This window comes from Canis lupus, chromosome 17 (genome assembly GCF_011100685.1).
Source record: "Canis lupus familiaris isolate Mischka breed German Shepherd chromosome 17, alternate assembly UU_Cfam_GSD_1.0, whole genome shotgun sequence".
NCBI classification, from domain to species: domain Eukaryota; kingdom Metazoa; phylum Chordata; class Mammalia; order Carnivora; family Canidae; genus Canis; species Canis lupus.
The window spans coordinates 36,052,209-36,079,273 of record NC_049238.1 but is presented as its reverse complement, the minus strand read 5'-3'; the positions used below and the strand labels follow the sequence as shown (position 1 = coordinate 36,079,273).

General features: G+C 47.2%; 1 long non-coding RNA gene across 1 annotated transcript in view; it reads left to right on the top strand.

Annotated features, from left to right (window-relative positions):
* Window positions 1-27,065, top strand: part of LOC119869747 — a 58,027-nt gene that overhangs the window by 18,650 nt on the left and 12,312 nt on the right. Inside the window, exon 2 of the long non-coding RNA XR_005372408.1 lies at window positions 25,189-25,296. This is a non-coding gene — a long non-coding RNA (uncharacterized LOC119869747). The remainder of the gene's footprint in view (window positions 1-25,188; window positions 25,297-27,065) is intronic.

The following is a 27,065-nucleotide window of genomic DNA, read 5'->3' as shown; positions in this document are numbered from 1 at the left end:
GTGACAAGGATCCTGCCTTATTGTGTCTGTATCTCCAGAAATGCGGGTCTAGCCACCACGGTCACGGATTAGAGGGTGTCTGCATCAGGACCAAACATCACCACAAACCTCATGTAACTTGGGGGTGAGCATAGCAAAGCTTAGCGCATCCATGATCTCTGCAAAGAGACCATCCATGTCGAGACAGGCAATCAAATCTTACTGCTTCTTTTTGGTGGTAAAACCCTGAGGGTTCCCCCACTTCTCTCTTCCTCCAGCCCTCATTTTGTAAACATCTGGTTGCTCCTTTGAGCTACGCAGGATTCCGATGCACAGGATTGCTCTCTCCATGCTCGCTCTCTCCCCAAGGAACCAGGTCACTGTGCCCCCCTGGACTACTTTGGGTGGTGGTTCTCCCCTCCCAGCCTATTTTCAACACCCAAGCTTTCCCTATGATTTTCTTCTTTACAAACTGCATCTTGCCAAAGATTGGGAAATAACATCAGGATGAGAGATATGTGTGGTTAGGTCAAAGGATGATGGTCAGCTCTAATCTTTTTGTTTTCTGTATTTCTAAAATTTCTACAATGAACACCTATTGCGTGTGTAATCAGGAAAACGGTCCACTAAAAGGGAATGGGGGCCTCAAGGTTGAATATTCTGATCCAATGTTGGTTAAGGATTTGACTTCCCTGGCACACTTGGGTGGCTCAGTCATTGAGCATCTGCCTTTGGCTCAGGTCATGATCCCGGGGTCCTGGGACTGAGTCCCACATCAGGCTCCCTGCATGGAGCCTGCTTCTCCTTCTGCCTGTGTCTCTGCCTCTCTCTGTGTGTCTCTCATGAATAAATAAATAAAATATTTTTAAAAAAGAAAGAGGGATCTGACTTCCTGAAGTTTGCTAAAAGCCCTTTCCCCCTCCTTACCCAGTCCCCCAGGTCCTGGAATGCAAAGGATTATCTTGTCCGGAGCTGTGGCTCCTGCCTGGGCCTGGGTCTCGTGCTTTGGAGACTTGATGTTTCTCTGGCTTCCCTGACAGCTGTAGCTGCAGTGTTCCCTGGGGTCCAGGCCCCTGGCCAGCCCGCACCCATGCACACCATCTCATACCCAGCGGGCTGGCCACTGTGCCTCGCAGAGGCCATGGGTGCTGTCACCCAGTCTTCAGACGACAACCCCAGAGTGGACGGCTTGCCTCCCCTCAAGCAGCCAGAACGGTTCCTCCTGGGCATTTTTTTCTGGGTGGTGTGTTTTTCTTTCTTTGGTAGCTCATAAAATCCCCCCGCCTGAACTGGGCCTCTTGGTCTTTAATCTCCAACCTCTCCTGGAGCGGTCCCTATTTCTTTTTAATTGTGCCTCCTTTTTTTTTTTTATGGAAGTTGCCTATTGAATTTTTATGACAATATAGAGACGTGGATAGACTCCAACAAAAATGAAATCTTTATGGAATAGTCATTTCTCTCCTGGAGTCTCCTGACAAATGCTCCTCTGTGGATATATATACATATCTATATATTGGCGAGGAGTGGGGGCAGCCCCTCTCATCTTGGCTGGGGCTCAGCAGGCTGAGTGGCGGCCGCTGAGCTGGTTATTATTGCAATGTTATGACCGCCGGGGGAGTGGGGGCAGCATGAGATAGGGAAGAGGAGACATAAATCTTCCTCAGGTACAATCCCTTTGCCTTCGTGTCAGCTGAATTAGCACCACTCCCTAATCGCAAGCAACCCACCTATGTGACTGCGCCTACATGGGGAGTGGCCCACTGGGTTGCCCCCTCTCCAGTACTTCCCATCCTGGCTCCCCAGCCTAGGCTCAAAAGCCTGTATTCTTGGGCCTTGCACCATGTGTGACCATCTGAGGTCACTGGCACATTTCTCTTGGGTGAGCTTCACCAAGTGTGGTCTGGGGATGGCTTTTCAGGGGTTGGGAGCAAATGGTTTTCCAGGGATCAGGAGCCATGGTTGCGTTTTCAGGGCTTGAGTACTTGTGCCAAGATGGAAAGGAATGATTATTCATTTACAAATAGATATTGGGAACCACCCAAACCATATGCCTAACCCAGATCTGGACACCAGGGATTTCAGAGTCATGGTCCCTTGTCCCACGGAGCTGATGTTCTTCAAGGAGGAAACAGTCAAAAATCAAGTAAACATGTAAATGAATGTGAAGATTTCAGATTGTGGACAGAGAAAAGAGGACTGTTAAGGGAGACAAAGTCCCTCTTCCTTAGACTATGATCAGGGAAGGCTGCGTGCTAAGATGATACTGGAGTCAGGGCAAGAAGATGGGAGGCCAGCATGCTCAGTTCAGGGAAGAGCATTCCAGCCAGAGACCAGCAAGTGCAAAGGCCCTGAGGCCAAATGCACTCAAGTTGTTGAGAAACCAAAAGAAAGTAAGTGTGGTTGAGTGGTGTGATCCACCAGGGGAGCAGAAAAAGATAAGGCTGGAACAGGTCTGGGGGCTTTGTGAGCTTTTCTTTTCTTTTTTTTTTTTTTTTAAGACTTTATCTATTCATTCATGAGAGACACAGAGAGGCGGGGGGGTGAGGGGGGGCAGAAACACAGGCAGAGGGAGACGCAGGCTCCATGCAGGGAGCCCGATATGGGACTCGATCCCAGGACTCCAGGATCATGCCCTGGGCCAAAGGCAGGCACCAAACTGCTGAGCCACCCAGGGAGCCCTTTGTGAGCTTTTCTAATTAATAGCTCCTAGTTCAAGTGTAAGTGAGCCACTGAGTGGATTTAGGAAGTCGAGACCTGACAGGAACTGATTTTCCTTTTAAAGACATTTTGACTTCTGTGTAGAAAAACAGACTATAGAATTGTATTTAAAAAGTACCCAGCATTTGGAGCCTCAGAAAGGTGGCAGGAAGCTTCAACTCCCAAGGAGATTTGGGAGAAGGGACAAAGTGGGATTGCTGTTTCTTTCAGGTTGTTGGATCAAGAGCTGTTTCCTCAAGCTGCAAGGCCTCCTACATACCTTTTCTGCAGCCCAAGACCTAAGGAGAACTGAGAAGTGATAGTTGGGTTTGCCTCCCTGCAGAGAATAAACTTTTAGGCAAGAACAAGGCTGTGTAGATCTCACATGTGAATTAAGGAATGGAGTCGTCTGTATGAATGTGTCAATTATTTATTCAGTAGGAGGGACAGCCATAAACATCCTAATAAGGAAAAAAATGAACATATTTTAGTACCCGCCATGTGGCTGTCACTGTCCCATGTGTTAAATCCTATTACTGCCACAGCAGTCCTGAAAAGTTGCCTTTTCAGGATGCCTGGGTGGCTCAGTTGGTTGAGAGACACCTTTGATCAGGTCATGATCTCAGGGTCCTGGGATCATGGCAGGATGAGACTGGGGTACCTTCAGGAGAACCTGGTGCCTTCAAGTTCCTTCCAGCCATCGGCCCACAGGCCTGCCTGAGGTCTGAAGCTTTCCAAAAATACCATGTTTGACATTTGAACAAAAAATTAACTCTAAAATATAAGAAGAAAGCTATAAAACCACAACTGATAATTTAAATCAATTAAGGCCAATAAAAACAAAAGATTTTATTTTATTTTCATTTCTTCCTTCTCCAACACTCATCCCTGCCTTATGCAGACCCGAGTTTCTACCTGAAAAATTTCTTGTCACATGTTCTACAGGGCAGATATCTGGCAATGAATACCATCTGATTTTGTTTGAGAAAATCGTTACTTCTTCTTCACTTTTTTCATTTAAACTTTTTGAGATCTTTGTAAAGTCAGAGGTGGTGTAAGAAATTTAAAAAAAAAAAATCCTGTGTGCGCTTTATTCAGTTTCCTTTGAAAGTGACATCTGGCAGAACCATGGAATAATGTCATAGCCAGAATATTGACACTGATAACTTTTATGTATACTCATTAGTGTCTGTGTGTGTGTGTGTGTGTGTGTGTGTGTGTGCATTCCATCACATGCAGTTTTACCCAAGGTGTGGATTTGGTGTCCATCACCACTAGTCAAGATATGCTTTGCTTCTGGGGCACCTGGGTGGCTCAGATGGTTAAATGTTCAACTCAGGTCATGATCTTGGGGTCCTGAGATCAAGCCCTGAGTAGGCCTCCCTGTTCAGTGGAGAGTCTGCTTCAGGTTCTCTTTCTCTCTCCCCCTCCTCTTCCCTTGACTCGTGTGCACATGCTCTCTCTCTAAAATAAGTCAATAAATCTTAAAAAGAAAAAGATATACTTGACTTCTGCGACTGACAGGATCTCTCATGTTGCCATTATGGCCGTCCCTCTGTCCTTTCCACTTTTTCCCCTTCCAAACTCCTGGCAACCAATAGTCTGTTCTCTGCTTTCATAATTTTGTCATTTTAAGAATAATATATAAATGGAATCATAGCATGTATGCATTCTTTTGCTCAATATGACTGTCCTGAGATTCATCCATTCATGCACCCCGTGTATGGAGACCCAACGTCCTCTTGATTGCTGAGTAGCACCCAAGGCTTAAATGTGCCTTGGTTTGTTTGCTTCACCATTCATCACTGAACGACATTTGGGCAGTTTTAGCTGGGGGTGGGGAGATCCGGGAGAAAGTGGTCCAAGAAGGGATGGAATGGGAGTCTGAGAGAGAGAAAGAGAGAGACAGAGAGAGTAAGCCTGTGCAGAGAAGGAAGGTGGAGAGAAGGACAGGGGACAGGGGACAGGTGTCTCTGGGAGAGAACACTGGGGAAGAAGAGAGAACAAAAAAAATGGGAAGATTATAAAGTATATAATCATACCCCACAGATTGCTTACTATATTCTTGGACAAAAAGTTTTTTAGTGGACTCTTCTTTTGGGAAGAGGCAGCATAACTTGCTGCAGATCCCCAGCCATGCATGCACACCTGCATGCTCACACACTCCCCTGCTTGCTCCTGCACAGATACTTCTGCACGCATGAACACACATGCGTGTGCAGGAGTCAGCCCCAGGGTGCCAGTGCTGTGAGGGGCTCCATTGCCTCCTCTCCTAATGCAGGGGTGGTCTTTTCTTGTGTAGGCCTAACCATAGCTCCTGGTCACCAGCCCCCTTGCCCACTGGTGCTTCGTCAGGGAATGAGGAGAGAAAAGCTATCTATTCTTGGCTTCTTGAATTAAAACTTGGAATTTACTGCCCACTAGAAATAGCTCATGGGGCACAGAGCTTTAGGATTAAGTCTTTTGCGGAACATCAGAGGATTCTAATCACCCCGAAACATGTGTCTATGGGAAAATGCACCTTGAGTTCTGTCTTGTAAATGAATTTTTATGGGTTTGGGATTTATGTAAATTCTTCATAGTGTCCTAATGACAAATGTTAATTTTTTTAAAAACAAACTTAGGGGATAAAGAAGAAAGCAAACATTACCCATAATTTTGTACTGCTTTTATTTTTTTCTTATAAAAATATTATCATATTGCACATACTGTTTTGTGTAATTTCTAGTTTTATTTGCTAATTGTATAAGGCCGAATTAAAAATATGCCCCCTCAGGATTCTGTGCCTAATCCCCAGAACACAGGATTATGATGAGCTATCTTGCCCATGAATATGTTATCTTCCATGGCAAAAAGAACTTGGTAGATTTAATTAAACTTATTAGTTAGTTGACTGTAATTCAGAGAGATTACCTTTGATTATCTGGATTGGCCTAAGGGAATCCCGTGAGCCCTAAAAGGGAGTCGAGAAGCATAAAAGGGATTTGGTGTACCATAGCTGTCTTTGAAGATGGGTCCACTAGCCGAGGAAACGCAAGAAGCCTCTGGATGCTGAGAATGATGCCTGGCTGACAGCCAGCTAGGAGATGGGGTTTTCCGCCCTACAATCAGGGAACTGACTTCTGCCAACAATTTTAATGAACCTGCAAGTGGACCCTCACCCAGAGCCTCCAGAGCATAAAACTAGCTGCCACCTGATTTCAGCCTATGAGACTCCAAGCAGATACCCAGCAGAGCCTACCTGGACTCCTGACTTCCAAACTGTATTTTAATATTGAAGTCTGTGCTAAATTGTTATGCAGCATTAGATAATGAGTACAGTAATAAACCACAAGCGTTTTCATGCCAGTGAACTTACTTGACGTCTGTTTCAGTGGCTGCAGAGTATTGTACTCCAAAGATGTCCATACTTTGGTGAGCATCCTTTAGTGAGGCACACAAAATCATTGGGTCTAGCATGCTCATTTGCAGATGAGGCTCCCAAAACACGTCCTCATATATCTTATCATTTACTGGGGAAGTGTTCTAAGAATTACCCTCTGTATTCATGGGCAACAGTGAGAGCAGACTACTCTCATTATTTCCCATGTATATGGGCCTTGGTGACACTGTGCCCTAATGGTGATTCTACTATCACCTTAGTAGATACACTTCCTAAAAGCAAATCCTTCAAGCTTCCATTACAGTCAAATGGATAGAGAGACTAGAGACTAGATTTAGTCTCTCACATGAAACAAACAGAAATGGCAAAAATACATGAATGTATAATAAGCCACTAAAAGGAATCAGTGAGATTAGAAGGGTGCAAATAGGATCAATATAGGAAAATCACCCGCATGTCTATGTACGAGCAATGGGCAATCTGAAATTGAAATTAAAAAAAATACTATTTCTAGTAACCTAAAACTTAGAACTACTTAGGGATAGATAAATCTGACAAAGATGAGAAAGGTCTGCATACTGAAAACTATCAAATATTGCTGAGAGGAATTGAATTAAACATAAGTAAATAGAAAGACATACCTTGTTTTGAGCCAGAAGACTCTACATTGTTAAGATGATAATTTTCTCCAAATTGATATGTAGCTTCAACACAATGCCAGTCAAAAACCCCTAAACCAGGATGCTTGGGTGGCTCAGCGGTTGAGCATCTGCCTTTGGCTTGGGATGTGATCCTGAGGTTCTGGGATCGAGTCCCTCATCAAGCTCCTTGCTTCTCCCTCTGCCTGTGTCTCTGCCTCTTTTTCTCTGTGTCTCTCATGAATGGATGAATAAAACCTTTAAAAAAAAAAATACCCTAAACCCTTTTGTGTTTGTCAAAATCAATAAACTGACCCTAAGATTCAAAAGAAAACACAATAGATCTGGGAGAGCCAAGAGGATCTCCAGAAAAAGAAAAGAAGAACAACTTTGAGGACCAGCACTAACCGATTTCAGGTCTTATATTAAAGTTACTGGAATGGGATCCCTGGTGGCAGCAGCAGGTTTAGCGCCTGCCTTTGGCTCAGGGTGCGCAATCCTGGAGACCCAGGATCGAATCCCACGTCGGGCTCCTGGTGCATGGAGCCTGCTTCTCCCTCTGCCTATGTCTCTGCCTCTCTCTCTCTCTCTCTCTCTGTGACTATCATAAATAAATAAAAGTTAAAAAAAATAAATAAAGTTACTGGAATGAAGCAGGGTATGTTGGCATACACATGGGCAAACAGATGAATAGAACAAAATATATATTTCAGAAATAGACCAACATATGTATATGGACAACTGATCTTCAGAGAAGATGCAAAAACATCTCCATAGGGAATAAAATACTCTTTCAGTAAATGCTAGGGGAACAACTGAATATTTATCAGCATGAAAAACTGGACTTTGATGAACACCTCACACCATATACAAAAATTAACTCAAAATGGATCACGGGGACCCATTTTTAAAACCTATAACTGGGTATCCCTGGGTGGCTCAGCGGTTTAGCACCTACCTTCAGGCCTAGGGTGTGATCCGAGAGTCCTGGGATCGAATCCCACATTGGGCTCCCTGCATGGAGCCAGCTTCTCCCTCTGCCTGTGTCTCTGCCTCTCTCTCTCTGTCTGTGTCTCTCATGAATGAATACATAAAATCTTAAAAACAAAAAAGCCTATAATGGTATAAGCCCAACATGAAAATACAGAAGAAAATTCTAAGCAGATGGGCAAATCCAAGAGACTCGGAAACTGAATCTGCAACTCCGAGTTAGGGAAAGACTTTTAAGATGAGACAGCAAAAGCATGGCATATAAAAAGTTTGATAGAACTTCATAGATTTTTAGAACTTTTGCTCTATGGGGGACACCATAGAGGGGAATAGATAAGCCACAGACTAGGAGATATCTGCAGATCACATAGGTGATAACAGACTTGAACGCAGAATACTTTTTTAAAAAATTCTCAAAATCAATAAGGAGAAAGCACACAACCCAGTTTTATAAGTGGGGAAAGGAATTGGGCATGTATTTCACAAGAACAGCAGTAGGAATGGTAAATAAACACAAAGCCATTAGTAATTAGGGAAATGCAAATGGAAACAATAGTGAGATAGCAGCAAACACCGACTGAAATCTCTAAAATTAAAAATACTAACCATGCTGAAATAGGCAAGAACTAGAACCTTATACAATGTGGTGGGAATGTAACATGGTACAACCATCCTGAAAAATGGATGGGCAGTTTCTCCAAAGTAGAGCATGCACTTACCATATGACCCAGCCATTCATTCCTAGGTATTTATGCAAGAGAAGTGAAAGCATATGTCCACATAAAGACTCCCACATGAATGCTAATAGCAGCTTTATTTTTCATAACTCAAAACTGGAAAGAATCTAGAGGTGCAGTGCAGATAAATAGGTAAATAGACGGTAGCACATCCATATAATGGAATACTATGGAGCAATAAAGGACAGACTATTAATACATGTAAGAACATGAATGAATCTGAAATAATTATGTGGAGTGAAAAAAAGTCAGAGGGGATAAAACCCCACAAATTGCATGAATCTATTCACATAAAAAAATTTTAGAAATACTCACTAATCCATAATGACAGAATACAGACTAGTGGAAATTTATAGTGTTGAATGCATATATTTGGAAAAAAGACAAATCTGGGCACCTGGGTGGCTCAATCAATAAGTAATCGACTCTTGATTTTGGCTCTGGTCTTTATCTCAGAGTCGTGAGATCGAGCCCTGCTTTGTGCTCTGCATTAGGCATGGGGCCTGCTTAAGACTCTGTCTCTCCCTCTGCTCCCGCTGCCCTCCTTTTCTTAAAAAAAAAAAAAAAAAGGTAGGAAGAAAAGAAGTATCTAAAATTAATCATCTATGTTTTCATCTTAGGAAATTTTCAGATGTATACAAATTTTTAAATATTATTCAAAAGGTTGGGGGATTCTGGGATGGAACACTGAATCTCACACACACACACAAATCTAACTGTGTTACAAATGTAGATAATCAGGAGTACTGAATAATCAGGAGTACTGGTCAGGCATTTTGTAGAATGAATGGGGTGGGCATAAAAGGTGCTGACCCAAGTAGTACTGGAAATAAGTGGAAATTGTTAAGAGCAAAAGCAATCGTACATAACACTGTATTCTCGTTGATAAAGTTGTCTCCCATGAGATATGAGTTGATGATTCTGAAGCCACCCATCATGAATTTTGGAACTGAAAAGTTCAGTAAGTGGATGACAGGTGGTGGGAGCCAAGTTTCCTACGGTTGGAGTGAGAAGTTACAGACAAGCAGAAGAGGAATGCTAGAATGATTCATGTGGTAGTGGATTAGCATTGGAGACATCAGTAAGAACTTATGTTTAAAGAGACGCACACAAAATATTTGTAGATATGGGTTGGCATAAACACATATATTTCCTTGCTCTGTCAGCTAAGAGGGTCCGAAATAAATGACATCCCAGCAACAATGAGCACATCTGGTGCCCAGATTTCAGATTTTAGTATCATTCTCCAATAAAAGAAACTAGGACTTCTGGAGAAATGGCTGATTTTAGGATGGGCAGGGAATATACGAGATGATCCTGGAGCATCATATAATGTCAGAAAATGAGAAAGTGCTGAGAAAAACAAACAACAACACACAGTGGTGGGGATGTGTCAAAGGGAAGGCAATAGCTCTCAATGGCCCAAACTAGAATAAGAGCTCTCAACGGCCCAAACTAGAATAATCTGAGCAATAAAGTATTATTGGATGATAAGTAATACAAGTATAAAATAACTATGCTTGATTCACACTGATATATATGATCATGAAATATTCCATACTGATAATATGAATACATGAATAGAGGAGAATAGACAAATCTCCCATGAAGCAAGCACAACTTCAAATAATTGATGTAGCTACTCTGCCCCCAAGAAGGTAGACCAGAACTCCCCACTCCTTAAGTGTGGAGAGTACATCGTGACTCCCTTTCAAAGAGTACAGTGTGAGAAGGGAGAAGAAGAAACTCAACAAACACTACCTCAGCCAGATGTCAAGGTCAACTCAAGAGTAATAAGTCATGTGGAATACATGCGCACTTGAAAATGAGGTGATGAGAATGACACTTTACCTCTGTGTCTTCCTCCCAGAAACCCATAATTCCACCCTAATCATGAGGAAGCACCAGACAAATCCCAGTGTAGGGACATTCTACAAAATGCCTGACCAGTACTCCTGAAAACTGGCAGGATCATCAAAAGCAAGGAAAATCTGAGAAACAGCCCCAGCCAGGAGGAGCGTAGAGGGGACCTGACAGCTAAATGTATCCTGGAATCCTAGAGCAGAAGGACATTAGGTAAAAATAAAGAAATATGAATAAAGTATAAACTTTAGTGGATAATAACATCGATATTGGTTATTAAATACCATAGATGTTCCATACTGATATAAGACACTAACGATAGGAGAAGCTGGGTGTGATGTATGTGGGAACTCTCTGGACTATTTTTTCAATTTTTCTGGAAACTTAAAACTATTTGAAAATTTCCAAAAATTTTATTTATTTATTTTTTCAAAAATTTTAAATTAAGGCTAATCCCTTCCCCCTTGCTTCTCATCCCCTCCTTCTTTTTTCCCTCCTGTAAGAACAACAGCAGCATCACACATGTTTTCAGCACCTTGTCATTTCCAGCTGTCTTCCTGGATCTTTCTACAAGAGCCTTGCCACGACCCTGTGCTGTGTGCAGCCTGCTCCAACTTACCAACAGGCAGACAGGGCCAGGGAGACCAGCGAGCCATCCGAGGTAGCAGAGTGCAGGCAGTGCCCCCCAGGACTCATACTGGGTTCTCCAGGTCCCACCCCATCCCCCTGCCACTCTGCTTTCAGACCCTCTGATTGCAGACCATTTGGGGCACAGACTAAGTGGTATTCTTTTACGCCAACTTGGCTTGCCTGGACTCAACCTGCAGGATGGAGGCATCAGCTTGCTGCTCCTTCCCCTTAGAAACGATCTCTCAAGAAGAAGATGGCCAGGAGCTGGCATGGGTGCTGGAATTCCTTCCTGTCCACGGAACTACTCCTCATCTCTCTGTACCAAGCACTTTCAGGGGTAATGATCTCATTTGGTGAACTCCAAAAATATCATTATCCCCAATTTACAATTGAGAGCACCGAGGCTAGAAACACGGATGATAAGTGAATGAAAACCCTTCCCCTTTCTCCTGATCATCTGTTGTCCCTGACTCTGGTCCAGGCCAGCACTCATCTGCCCAGAGTCCCAGGTAGAAGCTGCTCATCCCCCCCACTTCTGCCCCCCAGTGTGAGCTCATGATACCTATCACCACCCATGGCTTGATGTGGCCTCCATAGCAAACACGTATCACCTGTTCTCTGCAAGTGAATGTGCCTTAGAGAACCCATCAAATCCCCAAGGAGAAATTGCATCCTCTATGGAAAATATCTGCAGTGAGGTGACTCCTGTTTCCTTTCTCTGTCCTTCTGGACCACGGCTGAGTCCCTATGCATGCACCTGAGAGTGTGGGCAGAAGCACTTCTGCTGAGTGGGATGAAACGTCATAAGAGCTCTGAGGGTTGAAACTTTGAAGAGGTTGAGATCTTTAAGAGCTGAAGAACCTTTGAATCTCCCTTTAGCTCCCCCTACCCCGACCACAAGCCCTCTCTTGATGTAAAACATGTGTTCAGATTGAAAACAATGAGGCATATGTCTATGCCGACAGGACTATTTTGCTTTATGCTTCCTCAGTGGTTGGAAACAGACCTACCTCTGACATCTGTGTGACACTGTAAATGGAAGGCGCTCCCTGTTGGTCTTATCTGTGGATTTGCGAGATAGAACAGGAGACAGTGTCTCTGCTGCTAGGAAGGGAGTCTGTGTGCCCACATGCGACCCCTGTGGAGCAGATGTGACAGAGGTGTCTGGACTTACTTGGAAGCCATTAAAGTTAAGCTGAAATGCCCAGGGACCAATAGAGAGAACCTTCCAGAACAGATATGATGTGACCCCCACCCCCACCCCACCCCCACTCTACACCAGCCATGCAGATGATGTCTTCATCCACATGATGAACGGCCTTGCATCAAACCAGGACATCTGGCTTCCAGGCTCTCTTCTGCCACTTACCCTGCCATTTGACCCTAGACAAGTCACATGGCCTCTTATTAAAAAACCGACTGAATACTTTCTAAAGAACCTTCTGGCTCTGAAAGTTTATGAGCTCTTTTGCTCTGAGTTGATGAGAAATCAGCTACAGTGAGCACTCCTGTACTTTTGGTCTAAGTTAGGAGATGCCAACATCCCTGAATGAACAGACTGAATTCTGAAGTGGGAGGCACTTGGGGACCAAATGAGGAAAGGATTTGGGACCAAAACAGGTAACAGAGTAAATGAACGTAAGAAATTCAGGTTGAATCAACCTTCCACAAATCTGTACTGAGTAACTCCTATGTGCAAGTCACTCAAGTGTGGGAGGGGGGAAGGATGGAAGCATGAGACTCAAAATCTCGCATTCTAATTGATGCACTCAGAAATTCTCGGTGGAAAAAAAATAACTTGTATAAACAATAGGACGCTGTGGGGGAACAGTAAGGCTAAAAGAGGTATTTGGCAGGCAGATGTAGAGCAGGGGGCGGGATTCAGGAACAAAGCAACAAAAGCAAAGGAGAAAAGGGGGGGCATTCGACGATCAAGTCTAATAAGCCTTATTTCGTGGTCCACGTTAGCACTCCAGAATGTAGCCCCGAGAATCACCATGCCCAGAGCTCCAGCACTAGGGGAGCTGCCAGGATTCCGGGGATGGTGACATGCTCTGGGAGGACTTTCTTAGTCTGGGAGGATGTTGGCGTCACTGGGCTCCACGCCACCAGGGGAGGGAGGCCGAGGCCTGATGCAAAGGCACAAGGGGAGCTGGTGTGGTCATGCCAGGAGGAATTCCTGTCGAGCAGGGATGTGTCACAGTGAGGATGACATAACTGTTCGGGCAGAAGGCAGAGTGCCAGTCAATGCTCGGCACGACCCAATCCCTTACCTGGGCAAGCTAGCGCTTCAAGCTCCTGACCGTCGTTCATCATTTTAGTCACGTGAACGAGTTTCCAGGTCTTCTCCTGAGCACTGGTTGGGATGACTGGGAAGTGAGCAAGACGCTGGGCCCTGCGCTTGGTTGGATATGAGGGGCTCTATTACGTCATAACTTGCAGAGGGTCTTACTTGTGCCCAGAAGGGAATGAGGGGCTTGTCTTGCCCTGGAGTCATTTGGGGAGAATTATGCAGAATGTGATTTCTGTTCAGAACAAAGTAGGGTTCGGATTTTGAGAAGAAGGAGGTGGCATGTTCGAGCAGAGAAGTCATGGACTGTGCTTGCAGTGGTACCGTTTCACTCTTTGTTCGGGCAACGAAACAGGATAAAAGTCTGCAGAGCAGAGCTGGAAGGGCCTTCAAAGTCGGTTTTCAAGGTAAACTCACCACAGATACCGTGGCCTTCTCCTCATCTGTATTTGCTAGGGCTGCCATAACAAACTATCAACAACGGTGCCTTAGAACAGAAACGTACTGTCTCACAGCTCTGGCGGCCCGAGATCCGAGGGCAGGGGTGTCAGCAGGGCTGGTCCCTCCCGAGGGTTGCGAGGGAAAATCCATTCCAGGCCTCTCTCCCAGCTTCTGGTGCTTGGTGGCAATCTGTGGCGTTCTGTGGCTTGTAGACTCAACACCCTGGTCTCTGCCTTCCTGTGCACGTGGTGTTCTCCCTGTGTGCACGTGTCTATGCCCAAATTTCCCCTTTGGTTTTTTTATAAAGACACCAGTCGTGCGGGATTAGGGGCCCATCATAATCCAGTATGACCTCATACAACTAATTATATCCATAATAAACTTATCGCCAAGCAAGATCACATTCTGAGGTTTAGGGGGCAGAGGTTCAGACTTCAACATATAAAATTTAGGAGGACACAACTCAACATCTTACAGCATCATTTCTACACAGGGAGCCAAGACGGTGGAGCCATCAAGTCACAGGCAGGGAAAGAGATGCAGTGCTGGGTGCCTCTGTGGTTGGAACAGCTGCAGACACACTTGTCCCCTTCGTCCCCGTGTCAGATGGAGACTGGGCTGGGATCCATGGCAGAACCCAGTGTGAACCGAGATCACTGGATACCCCCCCTGCCGGGGGCTGGCACTGGGCCAGGGCACCCAGCCCCGCCTCAAGGAGAATGGGTCACACACAGATGGAGGATGACCCCAAGCTGCTGGCACATGCTCAGACGTGAGAACTACTGCTCCGTGCGGCAGGGCCCAGCTCCTTATGTAGGCCTCCCAGGAAGGCCAGCGTAAGGGGCTGCTCTCTGAACCAAGCAAGAGGTGGCCTCACCGTGCATCCCCTCCTTCCCCTGCAAAGTGGCAGTGATGCTCTGCCCTGCCCACCTAGGGTCAGGTGAAGCCCAGGTAGGGCAGCACATGGCACGGCTTTGAAAAGACCCACATACTTGGCGACACAGGGAGTAGCATTATGACTACTGATGTTCTGTGCAGCCCGAGATGACAAGTGCCAGCCGGCGGCTGTCTCGTCTCCTCAGGGAGTCCCAAGCGCCTGCTGGCAGCGACAATGTCTGATGACTAAAACATATCTAACCCTCCCTGTGCCCGCTTTGCATGCGCCAAGGCTCGGCCAGTCCCGCTGGCAGCCTGCCTGCCTGGCCTGTCGGGCTGCTCCTCGCAGAGGCTGAAACCCACCCGGGTTGCATTTCACAAGTCCCGGCCTGCTCTCCCCACTCAGGGAGCTTTGGGGGGAGCAGCCCTGCAGGCTGGGTTCTGGCCAGGTGAACTGGCCTGGAGGAGGAAGGGGGGCTCCTGACATGCACCTGTGGCTTAGGTTTCTCCCTTGCTGGAGGGCTGGGCGGCGGGGGGGGGGGGGGGGCTCCCCTTTCTCTCCACTGGCTTTTTCCAGAGCGCCTTCATCCTCTGAGACTGACAGCTTACTCCTGGTTGGGAAGGGAGTGTAGGAAGTCGGCTTGTCGAGCTTCCCCTGCAGCTCCGCCTGCCCAAACCCCTGCCACTGGCCACTGCCACGGTGCCTTATTTACCCTGGCCACCAGGTCTCTCCCGCTGCCCTAAGAAAACAGATTACTGTCCAGAGCTAAGTCCTTGCGTGTTTCCTCTCTGGAGATGGATCAAGTTTGGAAAGAGAGGTTTCCTGCAGCCCATGACACCGTTTGGGTTTGTTTTATCTGTCTCCACCTGTGGGGCAGGGCATTAACCTGTTGCCCAGGGCCGGGCCAGCGAATGACTGAAAGGAAAGCAAATCTCACCGGTGTGCTTTTCGACAACACACCGTGGTCTTGTTCTCCTCTGCTGAGCTTTGTGCGGGTGAGGCCCAGGCCCACATCTGAATAGGACTCTGCGTAACTTGATATGTTTTCTTTCTTTGCTGTAGTCTCTGTGTGCCAAATTTAACTATGCCCCAATCTGTGGTCTGTATGTATAGTGCTGTTGCAGGGGGGTGGGGGTGGGGGGGCTGCCTGCCGGCGGGGGCGGGGAGGGGGGAGTGGATATCCCTGTGGTTTTTTTTCTTTTTTTTCCTCTCTCTCTCTCTTGCCTGCTTTGCTCACTGTTTGCTATATATAACTTGCCATGACTGTCCTCACTCTTTGGTCATTTAACCCTTTGGAGATAACCACCCTGCTTGGTGTCTCCCATAATGCGTTTTCACAAATGTCCTCAAGCGCCCTGTTAGGGAAGCACTGGCGCTGTCAGAGTTAACGCAGGCCTTTGGAAATTCGAACTTCCCCCAGAAGTGCTTGTGCAGCAATTAGCAGAGCCCCACTCAGATACAGAAAACTATCCCCAGCCCCCCTTTGCAAACAAGCAGTGAAGGCACTTGCTCAGAGCCAAGAGTCACCATGGTGTCAGAGGCTTGTGGCGGGTGCCTTCTCTCCAAAAGGCTTGCATCCTATACCTTCCAGAAATGTGAGAAAAGTGTCAGCTTCATGTTGCAGCAGGGTTCCCTGGGGGAAGTAGGGATCTGTTGTTCAATTCAAACTCACCAGGGGTGAGCCTCAGTCCTGAGATGCTGGGGTGAACCAACCCAAGGGTGGAAGAAAGCTACTCATTTCCGGCCTGGGTGGTGGGTGGCCCTTCCTGGGTGGACAGAAGCTTGTTTCACTTTGCTGGAGGAAGAGGGCTGGCAAAATACTTTCGTACCTACGAACGTCGGGCTCCAAAAAGAGTCCCTCACCCCAGACAGGCTCTCCTCTCAAGAGGGAATCAGACATGGCTCCTCAGGACCCAGGATCCATGGGATCCGGGGACAGAGGGTAGAACCTCAGATCTCACTGCTCACTTCTTCAGAAGTCACAGAAATGCTGGAAAATACAGAACCTCGAACCTCCTTGGGAGGGGAAGATGTCTTGGGTCATCTCGGGCTATATTTAGAATGGAAAATTTGCTGGCTCAGAAAAAACTGGTCATGTGTCCTCCTCCAAGCTGCACCCTGAGCAGAGAGCCTGGCGCCATGGGCCCCTCCTCCCATCCTTCACGCAGCCCTGGGCCCCTCCTCCTCCAGGGAGCCTTCCCAGCCCTAGCAAGACCCCACGGGGTCTGGCCAGTTTCCCGTTAATAAACTTCACAAGCGTAAGGACTGTGAGGTTCTAGGCACTGTGTGCTCGGCTCGGTGTGAGCTCGGAAGTGAGTGTTTGACCTGAAAGTTGGAACTCTGCTCCGTTCACCCACTCCCCACCCCTGCCCCACCAGGTGTGAGTGCCAGAGATGGACACGGGGATCCTGGCCCAAAGGACAGTCACTGGTGGGCCTCACCTGCTGGGAAGGAATGTGACCCCAGGAATGTTGGGCTTCATGATGGTGATAATTCGGCTCCCTGGGGATCCCTGGGTGGCTCAGCGGTTTAGCGCTGCCTGCCTTCGGCCCAGGGTGTGATGCTGGAGTCCTGGGATCGAGACCCACATCCCTGCATGGAGCCTGCTTCTCCCTCTGCCTGTGTCTCTGCCTCTCTCTCTCTCTTAGTCTGTGTCTCTCATGAATAAATAAATAAAATATTTTTAAAAAAATAATAATAATTCGGTTCCCTGTTAACTTTCTTTTGGTAAGCATCAAAATGTTTTTTAAGAACATGGAAGTTGGGGCACCTGAGTAGCTCAGTTGGTTGAGCAGCTGCCTTTGGCTCAGGTCATGACCCTGGGGTCCTGGGATGGAGCCCCATGGCTGGCTCCCTGCTCAGCAGAGAGTCTGCTTCTCCCTCTCCCTCCATCTCTCCCCATGCTTGTGCGCTCTCTCTCAAATAAATAAATAAAATCTTAAAAAAAAACAAACTTAAATTAAAAAAAAAAAAAAAGAACATGGAAGTTTATTGCATCACCATTTCGCTTGGGGATCCGCACATGATTTCTCAGAAAAAAAAGCAATCCGAACCCGCCCTGTTGCCCATTCTAGCCCAGGCCCTACTTCCCACTTTACTGAGGACGAGGGTCAGAAAGCAGCATTGCTAAAGAGAGCTGTCTGCTGTCTGTGCTTGTGGGAACAAAGGGGACCATGGGAAGGCAGCCTTGGGTACTCGCTGGGGCTCATGCACCATTTTGAACCTTCACAACCTCTCTGAAAGATGGGGATTATTGAGACTTTTCCCAATGAGGAGACCAGGGGCTAGATGTCTCTTCCACAGACCCCTCCCTCACCTTCCCCACCAGCTCCTCACCAGGCTTTCCTACCCTTGAAAGACACCCCCTTAGTCTCCTATCCCATCGCCTCCCATCTGGCCCACAGCCCAGACTCCTACTCCAGACAGAAGCCAGCATAATCTTTAGGAAATGTAAAACCATGCCATGTGCTCCTCCTGCTTGAAACAGGACAGTGGCTTCTTGGTGCTCTTAGAACAGAATTTAGCCTCCTCCCTGTGCCCGGCCAGCACCTCCCCGATGTCATACCTGTGGCTCACTCTGTCTGCACCAGCCCTATCAGTCCTAGAACCTTTGTATTTGCTATTCCGTGGGCGCTGGTCCCTGAAGGACACTAGTGTCTTCCTCAGGGGAGCTCAAGGGCCAGTTCTGGCTGGTGGTTGACTCTGCAGTCTGCTCCTGCACACCTGTTCTCTTGGGAGGAAGGAGACACTCAAGCTCCCTTGGCCCTAAGGCCCACGCTTCTCCCAGCAACCTGAGGCAGGCTCCCAGACACAGGGCAGCTGCTTCCTTCTTGCACATGCTGTGGTGGAGGTGATTTCTTTTACTGCAGGGCAGATCTCAGAGCTCTGTGATTGAGGCAAATGGCTATTCTTTCATGGGGCTGCAGGTCTTGAACTGACACATAATGTCCTAGAAGCCCACCCAGAGAGGAAGCTGACGCGCTCTGCCTGCTCCGGTCTGCCTTTCTGAGACCCAATACATCGACATCCTCTCAGCATGTGGATTCTCCTACTCAATGATCGCATCATCTCAAAAGAAAACTCTCTTGTAATTGGTGAAACTTAGGTTGGGTTGAACATCCAATGGCCTGTCCTACACCGTTTAATGTGTTACTTCAGGATAATTCATTCCTAGTTATCAGGTCTGCTAAGATGATCTTAAACCAATCACCTGGAAGCGAGCTCCAAGTTGCAGGCTCAGAAACACTAGTCCCTTCAAAGGGGCTTTTCTAGGGTTGCGCCAGGGCGGTAGCCACTTTGAGGAGGCCCTTTAGAACAACAACCCATCCGTGGCACAAGATGATGTGAGAGGCTCCCAAAGGGCAAGTAAGGCTCCACCTCCTCGAACCCTCCTCTGGTCCCACCAACCTCCCCATCTGAAATCTGCGGAGCTTGAAGTCTGTTCCCACTAGTTTGACACTGAGAGTTTTAAATGGAAAACACAGAGAAAGAAGACAAAAATATGAAGTAACATCGAAAAGATCACATCAAAAAAAAGAAAAGAAAAGAAAAGAAAAGATCACATCAAATAGGCAATCTGACAACCATAAGCCGCCTTCCTGATTTCTTTTATAGCCCTAGTGTCACACCTTCTTTGTCATCAATTTAGCATGTAACATTTTTTTAATTAAAATCCAGTATCATTGAACAGGTTGTAGAGCATGAGCAATATTCTCTTTGTTCTAAAAATCCACATGTAATGAAGCTGCCATTCACAATTGTTTTCCACTGGGCTGCTTATTAAAAAAAAATGATTTTCAATGAACAGAAATAGGTGCATTTTCACAGCGTGAGGTCCATCAGGAATGCAGACCTTACCAATCACAGCCCAGCCCCTGGCAGTGTGGTGGGGGGATGTTGTCAGATGTCGATTTGAGCTGATTGTTTCTGAGGCCATGTGACTGCTACTCTTGTGTCCTGTGGTGCGTTTTATAGACTGATGTCATCTTTTTGAGATAAATTATTAGATAAATGTTTATAGGTGCATGCACGTTCACAGTGTGCTGGAGTCAAGGGAGGAGTCCCATGGAGTTACCAGGAAAGGCTTTATTTAGGAGGGACACAGGGACTGAGACATTGAGCTGTGGCACCCCTGCCTCTGACAGAGGCCTCCAGCACCAGCAGACAAGAATCCAGATAGTCAGATCCCCAGGTGTCCACTTGGAGGGGGAGCAAAGCAAATGCAGGCTCTGCCTCCCACCTCTGGAGGCACCAAAGACCTCAAACCACAGTGGGATTGCAAACCACAGCAGGGTCTGGGTTTTTCTGTTTGACTTCAGTACTTGAGCCAACATGCAAAAACTGGTGATTTCTGTCTCTCTTTACCCAATCTGGGCCATCTGCACCACGGATACCTGCATCCTTTCCCCTGCTCCAGTATCAATCTGCTAAAGCTGCTCATTAGCTGCGCACGGCCCCTAACCCTAACTCCTTCCGTTTCTGAAGGCCCCTGTGGATATCTCTGAGCTCTGGCCTTGCCCCCCTGGGACATTTATTTAGATGGAAGGAAAACTCTTTGTTCCTTTTCAGCACCTCACTCCTTATCGTCACTGTGGTCTTGGGCAAACCATCCTATGCCCTCAGTTTTCTCATCTGTATAAAGGGATGACCTCAAAAAGTGGTTCTGGTGCTCCTTGAGGAAGAGCCCAGCACTTGCACACACTCGCTGCCTGCTGCCTGCATGTCCTCAGGGGCCTGCGGTGTCCAACCAGGGAAGGTAACTGGCCATTCAGTGTGTGAACAGCCTGCCCACCATCTTCCTCCTGAACATACCTGTGCGGGGAGTGAGGACAGAATTACTCAGAAACAAGTGATTTCCCAGCTGTGGTCTCCACGCTCCGATAACAAAGGACTCGGCCCCGATTGATTGATTGATTGGAGGAGGGGAGGCAGGAATTGTGTGCCCCAGAAAGGCCGGCGGGACATCTTGAGTTTGTTTGTAACTAATCTTGAATAATATAGATCTTTTTAATTTGCAGCAAATCCAATTCCCTCAACAACATCTGTCATAAAATGTTAGGAGTGTGCATGGAGACTGAATGTGGAGGGGTTTTTTTCCCCCACCACCAAATCCAGAGTTACCCTCCAAATTGTAATCTTATCAGATTTAACTGGTTCCACATAAACAGATCTATGTATATTTCCAGTAGTTTCAGCTGAAACCGGTTAGGAACAGATGTGCAAAGGGTTGCCCGGCACTGATCCATTTAAATGTATTTTTCCGTGAACGGCCTTTTCTCTCTTTTTCTCACTTTCCTCCGAGGAGGGGAAAACCAGAAAGTGGAACCGTCATTAAAGTGGATATTACACGCTTCTGAGTTTTCTGCAACCAGTGTTTGCTGTCGGGTTCCAAACAGCAATTTGGCACACTGGGCTGTGAGCACAGGGTATGCGCTTGATGGGCAATGTTTGCCGCGAGTCCACGTGGCTGGGAGGATGGGCCCCGAGACACATGTGGCCCCTGCTCCCTGCTCGAAGGCAAGAGCAAGTAAGATACCCAGCTCTTTGGTCCTTTAGGTGTTTTGTTTTGTTTTTTTTTTTTTCAGCTAAATGCATAAAAAGAAGGGGGATTTAAAAAAAAAAAAAAAACTCCAACAAGTCAATGACAACAAAAAACAATCTGATTTTAAAAGGAGGAAAGGATGGGATCCCTGGGTGGCGCAGTGGTTTAGCACCTGCCTTTGGCCCAGGGTGCAATCCTGGAGACCCGGGATCGAATCCCACGTCGGGCTCCCGGTGCATGGAGCCTGCTTCTCCCTCTGCCTGTGTCTCTGCCTCTCTTTCTCTCTGTGTGTGACTATCATAAATAAATAAAAAATTTTTTTAAAAAAGGAGGAAAGGATTTGAACAGACATCTCTTCAAAGATGATATACAAATGGCTAACGAGCATAGGGAAAGAGAGTTACTATTGCTAAGAATTAGGGAAACGCAAAGGAAAACTATGAGGAGACACCACCTGTTCCCATTCAGAGGGCGTATGGGCATATATGTATCAGCAGGCCATGGCAAGGGTTGGCCAGGACATGGAGAGATGGGAGCCCTCCTGCATTGCCAGTGGGAATGTAAAAGCATGAAGCTGCTGTAAAAAACAGTATGGGGGTTCCTCAAAAAATTAAAAATAGAATTACCATATGATCCAGCAATTCCTCTTCTGAGTGTAGGCCCAAAAGAATTGAAAGCAAGTTCTCAGAAGGATGTTTGCACAGTCACGTTCATAGTGGCATCATTCACAAGAGCCAGAAGGCGGAAGCAACCCGAGTGTCCTTCAACAGGTGAGTAGGTAAGCAAGACGTGGTCTCTACACACAGTGGAATATTACAGTGGAATATTATTCACTTGCCTAAAAGGGAAGGAAAATCTGCCACATGCCACAAGATACATGAAATTTGAAGACATTGTACTGAGTGAAACAAGCCAGTCATAAAAGTGCAAGTCTTACGTGATTCCACTTCATTGGGTGTACTAGGAGTCATCAAAGTCACCGAGACCTAAAGTAGATGGCTGGGGAGAGTACACTGTTTAATGGGTAGCATTTCAGTTTTGCAAAATGTAAAAGATTGAAGGCCTGTTGTAAAACAATGTTCGTGTACTTAACTTACAACGGTTAAGACAGTAAAAACAAAAGTGGGGTGGGGGGCGGTCTAACCCTGGTGCTGATCTCACAGATGGGAAGAGGATCCAAGGAGATAACACACACATCAGCAGGACTTTGGGCCTGTGGGCTGTGGAGATTAAACTTAAGACAGAACGAGATAACATGGGTGATGTTTTCCCAGGTTTGAATTTCTGTTCTCAAGAGCACTTTTCTCTCCACTCTCCCATTTCCACCACAGTCTGCAGCCATGTCCAGGAATGCCCCACTGGGCATTGGGCCTCTTTCTCCGTGCGTGCCCCTGGAGCAGAGCTCTGTCCCAATGGCCTGTGCTTCCCCTGTGGCTGGCATGGGGCGTGGGAGGCGCCTGTCCCACCTTCCGTGGTCTTTGAGTGGACCACGGGGCTCCTGTTGCTTCCATTCTGCAGACTTCCATCACACTGACTTTGCCCCGGCCTTGGGGAGAGGGAGGGAGGTCTTGGTCTTGGAGTGTCAGGGCAGATGAGCCTCAAGGGCTCCATGCCAGCTGTGAGAAGCAGCATCCCTTCCGGTTCAATTTCTGCCACCACTGTGCACCCAGAGTGTTACAAGTAAGAGAAGGGTGAGGACAAGTTGGCTTCATACTCTCTCAAAATCCCAGATCTCGGACGGGAGCTCTGTCTTCCTGGGGTTCTGTCCAGCCTGATTGCCTCTACAGGGCACAGTATCCCAGAACCCCAACATGGCTATGTTGCTTACTATTTAACAGGACATTCTGGGTTCTGTTACTACAAGCACCGTTGTGTTTTTGTATGAGCAGGGACCTGGTGGTGATGCATCCTGGGCTCTGACTGCAGTGTGCCCTGCCAGAGTGATCGCCTGTCACCTGACAGGAGGCGACCCCCTTGCAGGGCTTCCGGTTGGCCTTATCAGGAAGATGGGCAGCTGGCTTGGGAGGGGAGATCAGATTTTTTTTCAGGGCAAAGCAAAAGCCCATTTGTCTTACTGAACAGGAAAGAACAAAATCAAAGCGTTCATTAACACTTCAGAGAGGTTAAAGGAGCACATTTGGTTCCCAATTAGTATCCCTCCTGGCCTTGCAAGTGTCAGGTGGAGAATCCCATTGTCCTAATCCAGGGGAAAGATGCCAGGGGCTTTTCTTACTGGCTTAGAATTGGGGGGTGAGGTAGGCTCCCTGCCCCGGATGGGGGCACTGCTTCCAGGATCACCAGCCCCTGGCAGACCTCTGGTCTGTTGAAGAGACAGCTTGAATGATCCATTCTTGTTTGTGACAACCTTCATCTTCTCCAAGCTTCTCATATTTCCCGCCTGTTTTTCTTTCACCTGATTATTTTCTTGCCTGCTGTTTTTGTTATATTTTTGTCTATCCAGAGGTGAGCATTCAAAGGCCTTGATTTCTATAACCAATTCCAGACTTTACAGAAGCAAAAAAATCAGCAGGTTCAAAACTTGCCTCTTTTATTCACTTGACTCAGACTGGTTTAGGGCACACCTCTGAGCGCAAGCCAGAAACCTCCAAAAAGAGAGCTATTGTCTGGAATCTTGTCAGTCATCCAGAAGACCTGAGAACACTAAGCAAGTGAGTGAGATGCTTCTGCCCAGCCCAGGAAGATTCCAATCCATCTCTTCCCCTGACAAATAGAGACCAAGGGGAGACAGATCAGACTCCCCTAATTCTGTCTCCATCTTCTCCAGAATGCTTCGGATTCCCTTCATTTATTCATGCTCCTACCCCCAATTCACCAGTTTTTCAGAACCTACGTTCACGCCCATCCATCACCCTGATTTCCAAAGCATTATAATCAGTGATAATTATCAATTATCATAATCAATGATAATTATCATTATCAATAGAGTAGTTTCCCTAAAATGACTGACAGTACAGCCCGTGACCTTTCTTTTCAGCCACAAACAAAAGGGGACTTAACAGATGTGTGTGTACGTGAGCGCACGCACAGGAATGCACGCACCCGTGCATGGGCGCTTGAGCGCATGCCTGCCTAATGCACAAACTCTTAATGAAAAACAGGATAAATTACAGAGAATGGCAACCTAATGATTATAAAAAGGTATATGAGGCATAACCCATTAGTGAGCTGCATTTTGTTCAAAACTGAGGTACTCAGAATAACACGCCTTTGTGCCGGAATGCACTCAGCTGTAGCAATGACTAATAATATAGCTGAGGATCTGCTCACATTTTTCCCCTTTTGTGCCTATTTTCATAAGTTAATAACTCAAGCATGAAATTATTTCAGGCTGAAGACTGGTGGTAAGAGCAGGGCAAATGTGTGGGAAACAACTTTTTGTTGTTGTTGTTACTTAATTTAGTTTGGCTGTTTTTAAGTTAGAGGAGTAGAGATGTCAATGTCCATTTTCTCCAGCAACGGGTTTTTGCTAAGCCCAAGAAAGCTGGGATTTTATTAGACAAAGCAAATGTTAAATGAGTGCGGATAGGAGTTGCTCTTCATACAGGTATATGCTTCTGTTTGGTGTAGGTTGGGGTTGTTGGGGAGGGGGACAGTTGGATGAAATTGAATCAGAACCTTGAAGTGACACCATCCTGAATTTAGTGCCTTCAACTAGAAAACGCCTCTCCATGGGCAAATCAAACAACCTGGTGAACAGCGAGCTGCCTTACACAGCGGGAAGTGGGGGTGAGGGTATCAGTAAATTCCTAGGGCAGTGGACAGAACAGAAACAAGATGAATAATATTAATGCCTCTCCTTAGAGTCTCAGGACTCTGGGGGTTAAACGAGCATTTTCCTGCACACGGAACCAGAGAAAGTCCAACTGGAGGAGACCAGATTTCATGCGAGTCTTTTAAAAAAATTTTCTTTCCTCTTCTTTTTAGTGGGGCATGAGACTTTGAAAGATAGAAATACAGGGTGTTTGATCTAACAAACACCTGAGTAACTACATTCCAGAATGTGGTCACTATTTTGTCACGATGGCTCTGACTTTTTTTTTTTTTTCAAGTATAATAACCTAGTCATTCCTGCTAAATTTGTACCCTTTTCTTTACTTCACAGATGTGCAAAGTAAGGAGCAAAAGGGGAAAAGACTTGGTTGTGGTGTGTGGCTGCCGGGAGCTTCCTCATCCTTTATGAGCTGGATCTGTAAAGGAGACTGTCAGGCAGGTAAGACCTGCACCGTGCCACTTTACAGAAGGCCAGCTAGGGGTCCCCAGTGGATGTGAATGAGAGCCTCCCGGTGCTGTCCTGTGCCGGGGCCCCCAGACACACCGCAGCCCCCAGGGAGGGGCGCACCGACCACCCGCGTGAAGCAGCAGTAATTCCCCGCGGCTTCAGGGTCCGCTTCACCAGGCGGGTAATTCAGGAGCAAGTCAGCAAACACTTAGGGAGACATTCCATAGAAATACATGTACCTCGTAGGGTATACTGTAATCGGTAGCTAAATCCTGGATCGTTGCCAAAGAAAAGCAAAATATGCTGGCATCGTGTGAAACCATGTGATGGGCTTTGTTTTTATGAGCAGATTCCCCCATTTATAAGTCTTTGATAAATCCTCCCCCTCCCCTTCCCCAAATGGGATCTGAACTTGTTGAGAGTCAGGGTTATCATTATTATTATTATTATTATTATTATTATTATTATTATTGAAGGTGAAATGGGACAAGGGTTTCTCCGTGCCCTGTGCTGTCCCAGAGCTTGTCGGGCTCCAGGCGGCACCAGCTAAGCCACCTTGGACCTGCAGCAGGTTCCGCAGAGCCACGTGCGCAGGGCGCGGGGTCCAGCAGCTGCCCTCCCGGGGAGAAGGCTCTGCAGACTCCGCTGGGCTCCGGGGCAGGGGGCGCTTCTAGACTGACAGCTCCCTTTACACTCCAACAATGACAAAAAAAAAAAAAAAAAAAAAAAAAAAACCAAAAAACCAAAAAAAAAAAAAGAAAGAAAAAAAAAAACCCAAACCCAATCCGCACGTCTCCGCGTGGATTGATTTGCGCTCTGGAGAGTTTCGCGGGCCGTTTTCAGAGGGTTGAAATCCCCAGAATTGTTTCAGGAAGAGTAAAAGGCAGCAAGGAGGAGCGAGCGCCGTCGGGGGCTGCGTCTCGGGGAGGTCAGGACCCCAAGGCACCAGCGCGGGGGCCGCGGGGCCGCTCGCGCTCCCCTCTCCCACCCGCCGCCCGGCCCCAGCTCCCAGGCGGCCTCCTTCCGCCCAGCCCCAGGGGACGAGAGGTGGGACCTGCCCGAGCTCGACAGTTCGCACGTTGACGGGAGAAGGCGGCGCGCGGCGCACCTGACCCGGAGCGCACGGCGCTGGGTGCGCGGGGACCGGGGTGTGTGCAGACCGCCCCCTTGGGCCATGTGCAGCCCCGGGCTTTGCGGAGAAGGTGCCTCCTCCGAGAGAGTGTCCTCTCCTCCCAGGCCTCAGCCGGAGAACTTCCAGAGACAGAAAGACCACAGGGTTCCTGGCACGGGGGCTTTGGCTTTATCAGCTGAGAGCAGGTTCTTCCTGGCCTGAACCCCGGGCCCTTCCTCCGACTGCAAAGGCAAGAGAGACACGAGCAGACAGAAACACACTTCTCACGAGCTGACTCACACCCAGAGCTCTACTCAGTTATCAAAAAAATTGTCTAGAAGAGATCGTTGAGAGTCGTGGTGCGTCTGCCTCCCTCTTGTCCCTTGAATCCGGCGCTGGGACACCTGTCAAGACACCTCAAATCCACAAGAAGCAGACCTAAGGAGGGCTGGGCAGTCTTGAACACACCACCCTACTTCCCAGTCTAGTGCAGTAACTTAAAACAAAACAAAAAGAACAGAACAGCAAGGGTGTTTCTAAACTAGGTGGACTCCAGTCTGCTTGAGAGGAGAAGCTTAAAAATGCTGGCGGTGACCTTGTGTGACACTGGAAAACTGGCTTTACGGTGGCTCCGTGCAAAACAAATCGG